Source organism: Pongo pygmaeus, chromosome 21 (genome assembly GCF_028885625.2).
Source record: "Pongo pygmaeus isolate AG05252 chromosome 21, NHGRI_mPonPyg2-v2.0_pri, whole genome shotgun sequence".
Taxonomy (NCBI): domain Eukaryota; kingdom Metazoa; phylum Chordata; class Mammalia; order Primates; family Hominidae; genus Pongo; species Pongo pygmaeus.
The window spans coordinates 28,727,948-28,743,057 of NC_072394.2; the positions used below are offsets into that span (position 1 = coordinate 28,727,948).

General features: G+C 44.6%; 1 protein-coding gene across 12 annotated transcripts in view; it reads left to right on the top strand.

Annotated features, from left to right (window-relative positions):
• SLC23A2 (solute carrier family 23 member 2) overlaps nucleotides 1–15,110 on the top strand; it is a 159,720-nt gene that overhangs the window by 79,597 nt on the left and 65,013 nt on the right. The window lies entirely within an intron of this gene.

A 15,110-nucleotide genomic window follows, 5' to 3' on the forward strand; every position in this document is an offset into this window, starting at 1 on the left:
GCTAACTCTCGGGTTTTAGCTGTGCTCTCAGCCTGGAGTCATCTGCTGGGATTAACTCCAGGAAGGAAGTATGCATTGCTGTTAACATTTTAAATCTAGCCCAGTGCTTACTGTGTCCTGGAGGATGTTGAAGGCTTAATTTTATCTTCAAAAATGTACTCTTAGGAAATAATGTGCAACCCAACATCACACTCATATTGCAAGCTGGGAGGATGAATGACTTACTGCTTGGAACCCCACTGTCCATGTGTATTATGGCAGCAGTGTCCAGCGTAGAGGTAGTTTTATCCAAATAAGTGACAGCAGTCAGATAAGGCTGATTACACACATTCATTTACATTCAGTAAGAACATTTTTTTCCCAGATGTAGGATGATGACTTGATTTGTATAAAGTTACCTATAATGTGTTGGTTTAAAAACAGAAAAATGCTCTTTAGAGAGGTCTTGCCTCAAGATGGTTTCCTCTTAATATTGGAGATGTGGTTAATGGCAAGAATAGTATTCTAGGATTTTTTTCTTTTTTTTTCTTTTTTTTGAGACAAGGCCTTGCTCTGTTGCCCAGGCTGGAGTTCAGTGGCGCCCTGAAAGCTCACTGCGCCCTGACTTCCCAGGCTTGAACTATCTTCCCATCTCAGTCTCCCGAATAGCTGGGACTATAGGTGTGTGCAGCCTGTAGTCTACTACAGCTGGCTAATTTTTTCTACTTTTTGTAGAGATGGGGTCTCACTGTGTTGCGTAGGCTGGTTTTGAACTCTGGGGCTCAAGTGATGCTCTCGCCTCAGCCTCCTAAAGCACTGGGATTATAAGCATGAACCACCACGCCTGGTTTCAAGATTAGTTATTGTTATCAATGTTGCATCTGAGACTATTGGCATGCCCCATGGCCTGATGATAAAGGGACTCAACAGTAAGACATTTGAGGGTAGATGGATCTACAGAGGTGTCAGGATTATTTTTTAAGACTGGGTCTCACTGTGTCACCTGAGTTGGAATGCAGTGGCACAATTAAGACTCACTGTAGCCTTGACCTCCTGGGCTCAGGCAGTCTTCCCACCACAGTCTCCCAAGTAGCTGGGACCACAGATGCCTGCTACCATGCTCAGCTAATATTTTTTATTACTTTTGTAGAGACAGGGTCTCCCTATGTTGCCCAGGCTGGTTTTGAACTTAAGAGTTTGAGCTCAAGCAATCCTCCTGCCTTGGAGGATTCATTTTTTTTTTTTTTTTCTTCTTTTATTATTATTTATTATTATTAAACTTAAGGTTTTATGGTACATGTGCGCAATGTGCAGGTAAGTTACATATGTATACATGTGCCATGCTGGTGCGCTGCACCCACCAACTCGTCATCTAGCATTAGGTATATCTCCCAGTGCTATCCCTCCCCCCTCCCCCCACCCCACAACAGTCCCCAGAGTGTGATGTTCCCCTTCCTGTGTCCATGTGTTCTCATTGTTCAATTCTGAGTCTCACTCTTGCCTATGCTGGAGGGCAGTCGTAAAATCATAATGGAGCTTTGAATTCCAGGGCTCAAGCCAACTGACTTAGACTCTCGAGTAGCTGGGATTACGGATGCATGCCACCAACCCTGACTTGAACATGGCATCTTTTTTTTTTTTTGAGACCGTCTTGCTCTGTCACCCATGCTGGAGTGCAGCGGCACCATCTCGGCTCACTGCAACCTCTGCCTCCCGAGTTCAAGCGATTCTGCTGCCTCAGCCTCCCAAGTAGCTGGGACTACAGGCATGTGCCATCACGCCCAGCTTATTTTTGTATTTTTAGTAGAGATGGGGTTTTGCCATGTTGGCCAGGCTGGTCTCGAACTCCTGACCTCAGGTGATCCACCCACCTCAGCCTCCCAAAGTGCTGGGATTACAGGTGTGAGCCACTGTGCCCAGCTGAACATGGCATTTTTTAAGTACATTGATTGACTGCTTTCGTTCACACTTTATTTATTCGTTTATTTTTTAAAATTGTATTAATTCTCAGAGAGCTGTTTAACTAATTTTACAACTGGCATTACCATTTTCTTTTTTCCTATAATGAAAAATTTTGAAACTGGATTTACTTCACTGTTGAAAGCTTAAGGTTGACACAGGTTTTCTAGGGGAAGAGGCATCAGTCAGTTGTTCAAGATTAAATTAGATGAACTTGAAGAGTGAACGGGAAGGTTTCATGCATGGGGGTTGCCTCGTCTCTTTGGTGGCTTTATTTTATCTTACAGCCCAGGAGATGATTCACTGTCACTTCCCTTTACTTTTGGGACAAGAACTTGAACATGTCTCACCCACCTGCCTTGTCATTATGGTCCAGAATTTAAGATTTACTTATTCTAGGTTAAACTTGTAGTATTTCATCGTTAGCAGTTGAATTCATCATTGTATGTTGTCAGCTTCCTACTTCCTTGTTGTTTCTTGCATTCTTTTTCTTCCCTCTTAGTTTGCTTTTCATTTAAGATACACTGATGGTCTGTGGATGGTCACCATCTTAGTCTTTGTACATCTGGAAATAATTGTAGTTTGCCCTCCACTATTACACAGACTTCTGTGAATGATACACCCCAGCCTTCCAGCCTGTCCTCATTTCTCTTCAGCTGCTTTCTCTAATGATTTGGGTATCCTCTTCCAGGCACTGCCTTCTGGATGAGTCCTTCAGCATTTTCCGGTTTACTTATTTTTTGTATACAGTCATGTATTTGTGTTGAATTCTTATTGCAATAGTTATACTTCTTCTAAAATTTTAATTTGGTTAACTTCTGCCTATTTTTGGTCCTTAATTTCTTGTATATATGTGTTTCTTTTAAATGTGACTTCATTTAAATCATTGGGAACCCTGATATACTATATGAAGTCCCTCCCTAGTTCTCTTTCCATCTGGAATCTTCTGGGAATTTCATCTCTTTCTCTGTGCTCCTGTGGGGTTTGTGTCTTCTCATTATGGATCCAGTCCAGAGGCAGACCCTAGGGTGGAGCCCTCGTTGTCTTCCCCAGGGTTGCCAACCATGGCATGGAAGAGTGGGGAAGCCTGCTGGCCTGGTTCAGCCCCCACCTTGTTCCCCCACTGGAGCCGAGGCTGCCTGGCTTAGGGCTTCCAGGCTCAGCCCAGCAGGTACCAATGTCAGCCCCATTTTTTTCCATAAGTGTTTTTTTTTTTCTTTTTCTTTTCTTTTTTTTACACAGGGTCTCATTCTGTTGCCCAGGCTGGAGTGCAGTGAAGCGATCACAGCTCACTGTAGTCTCAACCTCCTTGGCTCAGGTGATCCTCCCACCTCAGCCTCCTGAGTAGTTAGGACTGCAGGTACATGCTACTGGGCCTGGCTACATTTTTGTATATATATATATTTTTTAAATTTAGAGATGGCATTTCTGCATGTTGCCAGGCTAGTCTGGAACTCCTGAGATCAAGTGACCCACCTGTCTCAGCCTCCCAAAGTGTTGGGATTACAGGCGTGAGCCACCGTGCCCAGCCCATACATGTTTCTTACGTATGGAAATGTTTGTCTTTTTAAGTTTGCCTGTTTTGAGGTTTTTCCCGCTATCCCTGTTACATTTTTTAGGGCAGGGTTGGGAAGGAATACTGCTCAAAGCATTAATTTCCAGATCCAACCTAAGTAGGAGTCCCTGTGAGAGCATGGGAGCTGGGAATGTGGACGTAAGCCATAGTTGGGTGTAAATATGATGTTAATTATAAAGTTGATTTAACAGTAGAGCCATTTAATTAAGGATGTTATGGAATTTTTATCCCAGTCTAGGGCTGTAAAAGGAAGCCTTAAAAGGGGAAGAAAATAGTTTTTAAAGTTATGCTAAATTGAACTACAAAGAGCAGGAATAGAGTTGGAATCATGGGATGGAGCTGCTGGGAGGAGAGAAATGCCAAGGATAGAGATGGCAGAGAGTCCAAACATGAGCTCCCAGGATGATTTGGCGTCAGGGATGCCAAGATGGATCTTAGTCTGAAGTCCCAAAGCTCAAGATAAAGTAGATTACATAAAAGAAGGAAAACACAAAAACAAAACCTCATCAAAGAATGTTTACAAAGGAATAGTTTGTGGGATGGAGTTTTGGGTTGTGGATAGTTTTGTTAGAAAATATGTTATAGGCTGCGTGTGGATGCTCAGGCCTGTAATCTCATCACTCTGGGAGGCCAAGGCAGGAGGATCACTTGCAGCCAGGAGTTCAAGACCAGCCGTGGCAACATAGCAAGACCCTCATTCATACAAAAAATTTAAAAATTAGCTGGATGTGGTGGTGCATGCCTGTAGTCCTACCTACTTGGGAGACTGAGATGGGAGGATTGCTTGAGCCCAGAGGTTCGAGGCTGCAGTGAGTTAGCAGTTGTGTCATTGCATGCCATCCTTGGTGACAGAGCAAGACCCTGTCTCCAAAATATATATAAAATAAGAACAGGAATACAGTACTGCCCATATTGAATCACTAGTGAAATTGCTACCCTGAGTCAACTTTTAAAGTAGAAGACCATTTTGAATGATTTGCCCATTGACAGGGAAAAAGTGAGGGGACTAAGTTACAGTGGGTCGCTTCCCATTGCCTGATGGATGGGATTAGTGTGGGGGGAGCTGGTTGGAGGCAGGGGCAGTGGGGTAGCACAGGAAGAATTGGTGTGTCTGGGAGATACCAAAGGCATGGGAATAGTAAGAACAGAGGTGAGGCTGATAGAAGAGATGATAGGAGGTTTTGAGGGCCAAAGAAGGAGATGTTTCGGATTCCCATCAAGATTTTATACATAAGAACCTGATTGGGTATATGTTGGCTTTGGAGAAAATATGAAGTCTAGGGAAAACCATACGTTTGGAGGGTGGGGAAGATGGAAGATGATGGGTTTTATTTGAGAAGTTGTGGATTTGAACTGCGGTGCTCCTAAAGCCTGCAGGCACTGGGGGTGTGGGACTTGACGCACACAGAGATCAGGAGAGCTATAAAGACTCACTGTGACGGCTCATGTGGGTGGTGACTGACCCTTTGAGAGGGTGCTGCCAGGCAGAGCTGGCAGAGGAAGATAGGGTTGAGGGTCTCACCGTTGGATATACCCGCACGTGAGTGACTGGGAGGATCACGCCAGGACATTGCCGCCTGCTAGTGCCTTGTTTCATTCTGGCCTTTGCGAATGTAAATATTGAAGAATAGCCAGCATGGCAGCTCTGGGTTTTATCTTTTTGTCTGGATCTGTGCTGTCCCACATCATGGCTGCCAGTCACATGTGACTGTTTACATTTAAATTAAATACTATTAAATAAAACCTGAAATTCACTTTGTTGGTTGCACTCGTCAAGCACTCCATAGCCACACGTGGCTAGTGGCTAGCCCATCTCTGCTTGCTGGTTAGGGCCTTGCAAGGCTGAAATGTTGGCTCTTATTTTCTCATTTGCCTCAGAATCCAAAGCTGGGCTTTAGGCTCTCAGCTGTTAAGGCATCTAGAGAAAGGTGTGCTGGAGTGCAGCGAGGTTGGGCTCCAGTAACCAAATCTGGCTGTTCCTGAGAACCAGGCTTATGGGGTGTCTCCTGAAAAGGGAGGCGGGGTGTGTGGCTGATAAGGATCTCGTCTTTAGAGATTCTCTTAGGCATCCTGTGTTGGATGAGTGCTTCCCAGATCTTTAAACAAAATAAAACAAAACACCTACACAAACATTTTACAAAGAAAAAGAACAAATCCATACTTAGAAGTAGAATGTCCACTAGGTCAAAGTAAGAACAAGAGATGTGCCAAGCCCCAGAACTCATGGAAATTAGATCATGTGGTCAGAGTTGATATCAAATAGGGGGAACATAGCAAAAGATCTTCTTCTTATCCCACAGGACTCTAGTTAGGCAAATTCTTGTGTTTTAAAGCTAGCTAGGAAATTCATAAATAGGGGTGAATGCCCATGGCAAGAAATAGGAACCAGAAAAAAAAAACAGCAAAAAAAGTTCTGATGAATGATCATACCCTAGGGACATTGATCCCAAAGTACAGACAGGAAGCACAGCCAGAAAAAGGCTGTGTGTTTGCTCAGCAGTTCTTGGACCACCTAAACCTGGAAGCCCAGTTAACAGCCCAGACTTCCTGTTGGCACAGGCACGGCTGTGACACACACAGCCTGTTGTTTCAGTGCGTCATCATTCAGAGTCAGGGAAAGCATTTAAGCTTCCTTAAGCTTTTATTTCTTTTAACAGCCTTTGTAAGAATATTTGGGTATCAAGAGTAGATTATTCTGTCTGGAGACATTAGCGGCATGGACCGAGGAGTAACTTTATGAGGTTCAGTCTTACCAGAGAATGGGAGAAATACTCCTGGGTGTTCATAAGAACCGACCACTTCTCATCTTCCCTTGGTGTGTGTTCTTCAGAACATGTAATGGGAAGAAGCCACAGCCTCACGTTCCTCCATTGATTTAATGTGTCTGGTGCACATACCTGGTAACCAACTGCTTACAGCCCAGTGGGGGACATATGGCAAGACAGCCAGCATACCATCGGTGTTAGGGTTTGAATTCCGCAGGGGTGCTGTGATAGTGTTCACGTGAGACCCTTGCCCAGTCGTGTTGTAGGGTAGGCCTTGCCAGTCAGATGGAGGTTCCCAGGGGAGATAACATGGAACTCCTAAAAAATGTCTAGGTATAGTAGGTCAAGAGGAGGGAGACTGAGGGCCTCTCAGCTGAGGGTGTGCATGGCAGTGTCCTGCTTGGGGCACAAGTTTAGTGCAGAGTACAGTGGAGGTGGAGATGAGCAGCAGGGATGCTGAGGAGAGGTCATAGTAAATTTGCTCGTTTTGGGGTGGGAAATTCCTGCGGTGGGTGCTGGGGCAGGAAGGGTCTGGAGATAGGAAGGCAAGTTAGGGTGGTTACGCAGTCCAGGTGTGAGCCGATAGTGACCTGACCTGGAAAGTGCGGAGGAAAGGAATTCTTCCATTCAGCAGATGGTTATTGGGCACCTGCTTCGCGTGAGGCTCTGTCCTGGAATTGGCCTCCTAGTGATGGTGGGAGGAGAAAACAGTAAAGAAACAAGCAAATACGTCAGTCTTCTGGCAGCTGGTCACAAATTCTGTGAAGAAAAATAAATCAGGGAGGGGAATAGTGAGAAATAGAATGTGAGGTCAGACAGTGATCATACAGGACCTGCAAGCCATTCATTAATTTGTTCTTTTAAAAATAGGAACTGGGTGCCACTCACAGGTCTGGGCTCTAGAGAAGGGCAATGAACAGACAGACAAAAATCCATGAGTTTCCATCCTTTTTTTTTTTTTTTGACAGTCTTGCTCTGTCGTTCAGGCTGAAGTGCAGTGGCATTATCATGGCTCACTGCAGCCTCAACCTCCTGGGTTTAAGCCATCCTCCCACCTCAGCCTCCTGAGTAGCTGAAATATGGCACATGCCACTGTGCTCAGCTGATTTTTAATTTTTTTTGTAGAGACAGGGTCTTAACTATGTCACTGATCTCAAACTCCTGAGCTCAAGCAATCCTTCTGCCTCAGCCTCCCAAAGTGCTGGGATTACAGGTGGGAGCCACTTCGCCTGGCCACAGGGCTTCCATTCTGGTGTGGGAGACAGGCAATCCACAATAGAAATAAGTCAAATGTATAGATGTTAGATATTGACAAACACTAGGGAAAAAAATAAGGTAGAGGTATGGATGCTGAAAATTCAGGCGGCCAGGAAAGGCTGCACCAAGAAGGCGACCTTTGAGTAAAGTCTTGGAGGACTTGTGGGAAGCCTGCGTGTGGGCCTCAAGGGCAAAGGCCCCACAGCAGGGGGGTGCCTGGTGTTGCTCCACCAGGGTGGGCATTGACCAGAGATTCCATAGGCCTTGTGGGCCTCACCAGGATGTTGGCCTGAGAAAAACCTTTGGAGGCCTTTGAGCAGAGATGTGACATGCTCTGCCTAGTGGGGAGTAGGCTGAAAGGAAAAGCAGGAGGCCAGGCAGGAGCTGGTGGCTCTGGGACAGGTGTGCTGACAGTAGCTGCATCCTGGGTGCTTGCCATGTGGAGGCAGGAGAAGCCACCAGGCCCTGGAGCAGACCTGGTCTCTGTGCTTTTGGGCTGGATGAGAGTGGGAGCAAGTCCCTTCAGAAAGAGACACCCATTCCAGGCGTTGAAAAGTATGTCAGGAGAAACTCTGACTTTGGAGGGAGGATGGGGAGGAGCCACAGTGGTGAAGGAAGGGTTGGCTGGAGGTGTGGCCGAGAGCTTTGAAAAGAAGGGGCGAGTTGCTGTCCTGGAAGAGACTCCTGGAAGGAGCTTCAGGAGGAGACCTGGGGCCTGTGGGGCTGTGTCCTGATGGGTGTGCCTAGCAGGCAGGAGGTGAGCAGGACAGAGTGGCGATGTGGCTCAGAGCTGTGCTGTGCGAGGATGCAGGGATGTGAGGATGCCCCAGAGCAGGGGGTAGGAGGGCAGCCACCAGGATCAGGGACCCATGCTCCTTTCTTTCCTTTTCTGTTTCCCTTCTCTCCCCTCTTCTTCCTTCCCTTCCCTTCTTTAAGACAAGTGACCTTGGCAGAAAGAGGTAGGGAGGTACAGTGAAGAAACCATTTAATGGCTGCTTCAGTTCCTCTAAACCCCTGACTGTATGATGACAGATTTGAACATGCCCCTTTTCAGCAGTGAAAAGAAGGCAAAAAGGTTTTTTGGTGTAAATACCTTCATTCTAAAAACCAAGCAAAGAAGCCCAGAACATGTCCTTGTTCTTGTGACTTTAGTACCAGGTGCTGTGAAGTTCCTTTTTGTACATCCCTAAATAGAGAATTTGGAGTACTTAGATCTTAAAATGAAAAGTCTCAGTTGGATGGTAATAATAGTTGTCTGGGAAAATGTTCTTTCTGTAAGAATAATAGATTTTGGGATTGACTATGATTCCAAGAAGGCCCTGAGGATGAAGAGAGACTGTTTCCTGGAGTCGGCCCAGGGAATTGGTTTAATTCTCCTATTTCTGTAAGATGAGAGTTTTAATATACTGCATAATGGCCATGATTTAGGCAGGGGATGCCCTTAACAGCTTGAAGTGGAACAACCAAGATGAGCACCCTTTTCTGTTTTAAAATTTGTAAGTTGGTGGGAAAAAGTGTTAGAAAAGGAATATGCCAATATATGCTTTGAAATGAAAACATCAAAACGATGGGATGCAAGTGAAGATTTTTGTGCATAGTAAGATATTCTTTTCCTTATCCATCCTCCCTCCCTCCCTGCCTCCCTGCCTCCCTCCCTTCCAGATGGAGTCTCGCTACATTGCCCAGGCTGGTCTCGAACTCCTGGGCTCAAGCAGTCTTCCCACCTTGGCCTCCCAAAGTGCTGGGATTACAGGCATAAGCCACCACACCCAGTCCTAGATTTTTAACTTAAAAATTAATTTTTTTTCCTCTGGTTTTGAGGTTTCAGATAGTTTATCATATTGCAATATACTTTTAATTTGAACAGAGTTTTGGTAGTTTTAAATGAAATGAGAGATGTTAGTAATACAAAGTACACATGTAATAGTTGGGAGACACACAATTTGTTACGAATGAAAATAGCAAGAAGTTCTTGCTACAGTCTCTTACTATAGCAGGCTTACAAAGTTGATCAGCATTCTGGCCATCTCTTACGTGTATATGTGTGTGTGTGTGTATGTGTGTGTGTGTGTGTGCTTTTTTTTTTTTTAAAGACACGGTCTTGCTGTCACCCAGGCTGGAGTGCAGTGGTGTGATCTTGGCTCACTGCAGCCTCCGCCTCCCGGGTTCAAGCAGTTCTTGTGCCTCAGCCTTCCAAGTAGCTAGCTGGGACTACAGGCATGCACCACCATGCCCAGCTAATTTTTGTATTTTTTGGTGGAGACTGGATTTTACCATGTTGGCCAGGATGGTCTCAAACTCCTGACCTCAAGTGATCCGCCTGCCTCGGCCTCCCAAAGTGCTGGGATAAAGGCGTGAGCCACCGTGCCCGGCCTCTCATCTCTTAATTTGTGTGAGGTCAGGTTTATGGAATCTTGGTCATGGAAAAGGCCTTAGAGGACCTCTTGTTTGTTCTGCTCTTGCTAAATGCTGTGACGGGAATGCATCAGAAGTAGTTGACAAAGCCTCCTGCCTTTCCTACCCCATGTGATCTCCCTGCCTTCATCCTGCTGCCTCCGCTTTCTGTGGGTCAGCATCAGTTCTTCCTGGGATCATCGCGACAACCTCCGTGTGATCTCCCTGCCCCACAGCCTCGCTCTCTTCTGACCCCTGATTGCTGTTCCTGCCTGTGCCTTTTGCATTTCCAGGACTACTTCAGATTTCCTTTCTTCTAGGTGAATCCCCACTTCTAAATTCCTAATCCCCACCCCCACTAACTTTTATTTGCCTAAGCTAGGTAGGCAGGCTTCTTAGTTTTAATGATTAGAGATAAAATATTTCAGATTGATTTCTTTACCATAATCTAAGCCCATAATTCTATTGGAGAAAAAGTTCATTCCTGCTAGGATTTGATAAAGTACTTGAAGAGGAAGATATGATATTGGAGGTTTCGAGGCAGCAATCACTCAGTTGTCACATTCCCCACCCTCTTAAATTGCCCTTAAAATGGATGTTTTTAAGCATCCATAGTTCTCCCTAGGTTTTACGGTACAAACTACATTGTTGGGGTGAAATGGAAGAAGCAAGAATGCTGATATGTTCTTCTGCCTCTTTTTTGTAGTTCTCATATGTGTATTTTCTGTCCCTTTTTCATTATTTGTGTAACTTTCTTCATTTACAAGAGAAATAAGTTCACTGCAGAAAATGCAGAATGGTAAAATGAGGAAAACAAATATTTAAAATCTCACTAGTCAGAAAAACACCACTTTCTGTTATTTTGGTAGTAACAGAAAATATTTTGCTGATATTTTGGGTATTTTTTTTTTTTTTCTTTTTTTGGTTGTGACTGTTGTTTGAGACAGGGTCTCACTCTGTCACCCAGGCTGGAGTGCAGTGGCATGATCATAGCTTCCTGCAGCCTTGACCTCCTGGGCTCAAGTGATCCTCCCACTTCAGCCTCTTGGGTAGCTGGGACTATAGGCATGCACCACCACACCCAGCTAGTTGTTGTTATTGTTGTTGTTTTTAGTAGGAATGGGGTTTTGCCATGTTGCCTAGGCTGGTCTCGAATTCCTGGGCTCAAGTGATTGGTCTCCCAAAGTGCTGAGATTACAGGCGTGAGCCACTGTGCCCAGCCTTGATGTATTTCTTTCCAGAGATTTAAAACAAGTATTTGAGTGTTCTTTTATAAAATTCTCAGCAACACACAATCTGCTTTATAAAGTCTTTAACTTTGTATCATATCGTGGCATCTCAGTGTTATTAGAAACAGAACTTGTAATTGTGACATGTAGCAAATCATGGATCTAACTTTTCCACTTTCATTGGGACTTTGGATTGTTTCTAATGCTTTGCTATAATAAATGACAGCCTAGTTTATATTGACCTTATTGTATCTGATTGCTTTAATTTTGAGTTTCAGTGAAGCCAAACACTTCTGCCAGCATTCCTTGGCCATTTATATTCTTTCAGTGTGCCTATTCTTCTCCCTAGCCCCTTTATTCCTGCGGAGCAATACTGGTGATCAAAGATACTGCATCATACAGAATTACAGAGAAGATCCCTGGATCTGATAGCAATTTGAGGGAATAGAGGGAGAACCAGCCGCACCACCAGCCAGATCTGCACCTGTCATTACTGATAGCCCTAGGATAGGGGGATGTTTACTCTGTCTCTGTTTAGGGGGAGCAGCTTTTGTTATAGAAGGAAGTGTCTGTATCTACAGATCTGTGTCTGTAGCTCTGTTCTTGCTCTTTTCACTTTCTGATATACAGATCATGTTCTGTATACCTGTGTCAGTGTATAAGGATTATCTTCATTGTTTTTTATAACTGCAAAGCGATCCATGGTATAGATATACCATAATTTATTTAATTATTGCAGATAGACATCTAGACTGTTTCTAATGTTGTGCTATTACAAATAGCACTGCTCTGAATAACCTGGCACATAAGTTATTTCACTCAGGTGTAACTGAAGGATAGATTTCCAAGAGTGAGATTTTTGAGTCAGAGGGGATGTACCTTGGTAAGCTGAGGGGGCTACTCACCAAATTGCCCTCTGTTGAGGAATTTCTTCAGCAATGTGTAAATGCCTGTTTTCTTGCATGCTTGGCAGCAGAATATATGGTCAGACTGGGCTCTTGTCCCGATTAGTAGGTAGAAAGAGGTTTCTCATTATAGTTTGGTGGAGTCTCGTTCTGTTGCCCAGGCTGGAGTGCAGTGTCATGTTCTCGGCTCATTGCAACCTCCACCTCCCAGGTTCAAGCAATTCTCCTGCCTCAGTCTCCCAAGTAGCTAGGATTACAGGCGCGAGCCTCCATGCCCAGCTAACTTTTGTATTTTTAGTGGAGATGGGGTTTCACCATGTTGGCCAGGCTGGTCTCGAACTCCTGACCTCAAGTGATACACCCATCTTGGCCTCCCAGAGCGCTCGGATTACAGGCTTGAGCCACCGCACCCGGCCTCTCATCATAGTTTTAATGTATATCTTATGAGTAAGATTGAGCATCTTTTTACTGTTCAAGAAGCATGTTTATTTCCTTAGTTATTTTCCTGTTGGGATGTTAGCCCTTTTCTTTTTGGGTTTGTGTCCCTTCCATATTTACCTTTTACAGACATGGGTTTGTTATCTGTAATGTGTTAGCTCCTGGAAAGAATGGGAGAGGACAGTCCGCTTTGGGTGAAGTGCTGTAATGTGCTGCGTGGCCTTAGGATCTGTTCTTGAATCCGTCTGGGGACGGGATCCCCAGGGACATCTCTTAGAAACCTCACCTAGCAGGGAAGATGTTTGAAGTGCCCAACCTAGTGCCAGGCATGAATATGTGCCAGGCAGACAGTAGCAGTCACCAGCACCACCTGCCTGGAGTGTGGGAGGAGCACACACTGCAGAGTGTTTCAGTCTGGGCCTTGGCAGACACATCACCCGCCCGAGCTCTACTGTAGGCCGGCACAGGGAGAGGTAAGGCTCCTTCTGGCTCCTCTTGTCACCCTACTGGGGGACAGGTGAGATGCAGCTGGAATCCCCGGGGTGCTTCTCGCTGCCACAGCCTTAGCCTTCTGGAGAAGGCAGCCCTAAGAAGACCAGGCTGGGCCAGGCGAGTGGTGGAGGCTGAGCCATCCAGCAGCATCACCTGCACTGGGGAGTTACAGGAGCTGTCCTGTTGGAAGAGGCAGTGAAAGCAAAATTAGAGGCTTTGCTGCATCAGCCAGATTCAAGGTCGCTAGTGTCATGTTAGATCTGTCCGCTGCTGCATCTTTTTGAGATGATGTAATCTAGATTGACAAGCTTTGGGTGTTTAGAATATGTTGTACTGTACTCACTTGAACTTATTTTTCATAGTGGTTAATTTTGAAATTTCTAATAATATTGAAAGTAGGTGGGAAGTTTTCATGTTCATAGTAAAGGAGCTTGGAGTAAAGGCTGGGAAACACTAATCTATTATCTTCTGTATTCAAAAGACATTTTAATTGTGGAGTAGATTTGGATACAAGAGGAAATAATGGTGTGTGCACACATTGAGGAGGGGGATTAATAACAGTGTGTGTTACCTTTCTGTTAAAAGAATAGAAAGCAGAAATTTGGGGAACTTTATTACTATTCTGAAAGTGATTGGTTTAGTATAAAGTGGTTCTCTTAGCGGCCAGACACGTTATAGTGTGGATGAATTATGACCACATCCTGAATAAGTCGGAAATTGAGTTCTGAACACTCTCATTGGAGGTGTGGGGTTTCGCAGGTGCCAGTGCCCTCCGCTTGACAGGTGTCAGTAAGCAGCACATGCACTGTCACTTCTGCTTGAGAAATGTGGGCACACACAGCTGTCAGTTTCGCCTGGCACTGCTGTGATACTGACGCCCCTAGGCAATGACTTCTGTCACTCCTGCTTCCTACACCTCTGACCATCTCAGAAGAACTGTTTAGAAATAAATACTTTAATACCATTGTCTTAGCTTAGTAAAAATAAAACACAAGCAAAAAGACAAGTGTAAGACTTGAACTTTGAGTGTGGAAATGTGTCTGTTGCTCAATAAATACAATGCAAATGCAGTTGCATATTGGAGACAAACAAAATCATCTGGTTAGGCAGAGAAAACCTCCTTTCATAGCTGATTGATTGTACAATGTTAGTTTAGGAGACAAAACTTAAGGCCACAAGTTTAGTTTAAGATAGTTTTGGAGAAGAAAGGACATCTTGTTCCCAAAAGGGGTATACTAATCTGCTGGTATTTTTGTAAAAACTTGATCAATTTCCTGAGGTGAACGATGCCAAGATTCTTCTGTTATCTATTAGTTACCCAAAAGAAAACCAGACTTTATTAAGTTTAGAAAGCTTCCCAAGACATGTTTTATTTCCCAGTTAAAATAATATTTAAAGGTTCCAAAATATGAAGCTTTGATACTATCATCAACATTTTAATCCTTTTCCCATAAAAAATTCAGTCCTCAAGAACTGATTTTTACCATTTGATTTTTAAAATTAAATTTTGCATTAAAAATAGACCATTAGAGTATCTATTTTAATAAGCCAAAGGAAAAAATGCTAGTAAAATAGACTAGTACTTCCAGTAGAACTCTTCATCTGTAAGAACCGTTTAGGCAAGAACTATTTAGGCAGCCTCCTGCATGTAAATAGATCAGAGACAAGCCAGTCAGACAAGAGCATTTCCAGCTGGCGTCCCCATGTTATTACGGGCTTCCTTAGAGGATGGGGGTAGCATGGAGAGGAGAGCTACATCTCAGCTGTGCAACAGGAGGGTAGCAGGGGGCAGCTGGGCTCTGAGGTCCCCAGGGACAGCTGGACCTGTGCAAATCGTAGGTTTTCTAGGTCAGTAGTATTTACAGTTAAATAAACTTCCTGGACTAGCCTGACAAAGTAAAGCTTCCTTTTTTGGATGATTTCTGTGGATCAAACACATTTTGAATTGGCTTACAAACACTCCACCCCTACCTCCACCGGTCTCTTTGGGACTGGCACCTCCATCCACCCAGCTTCCCAGCTGAGAAACCCAGCCTGGACACTTTACTCCTGTGCCCCCTGCTGTGCTGTGATGGTATCTCCCCACTGTACTCACCACAGAGCTCCCATCCAGACA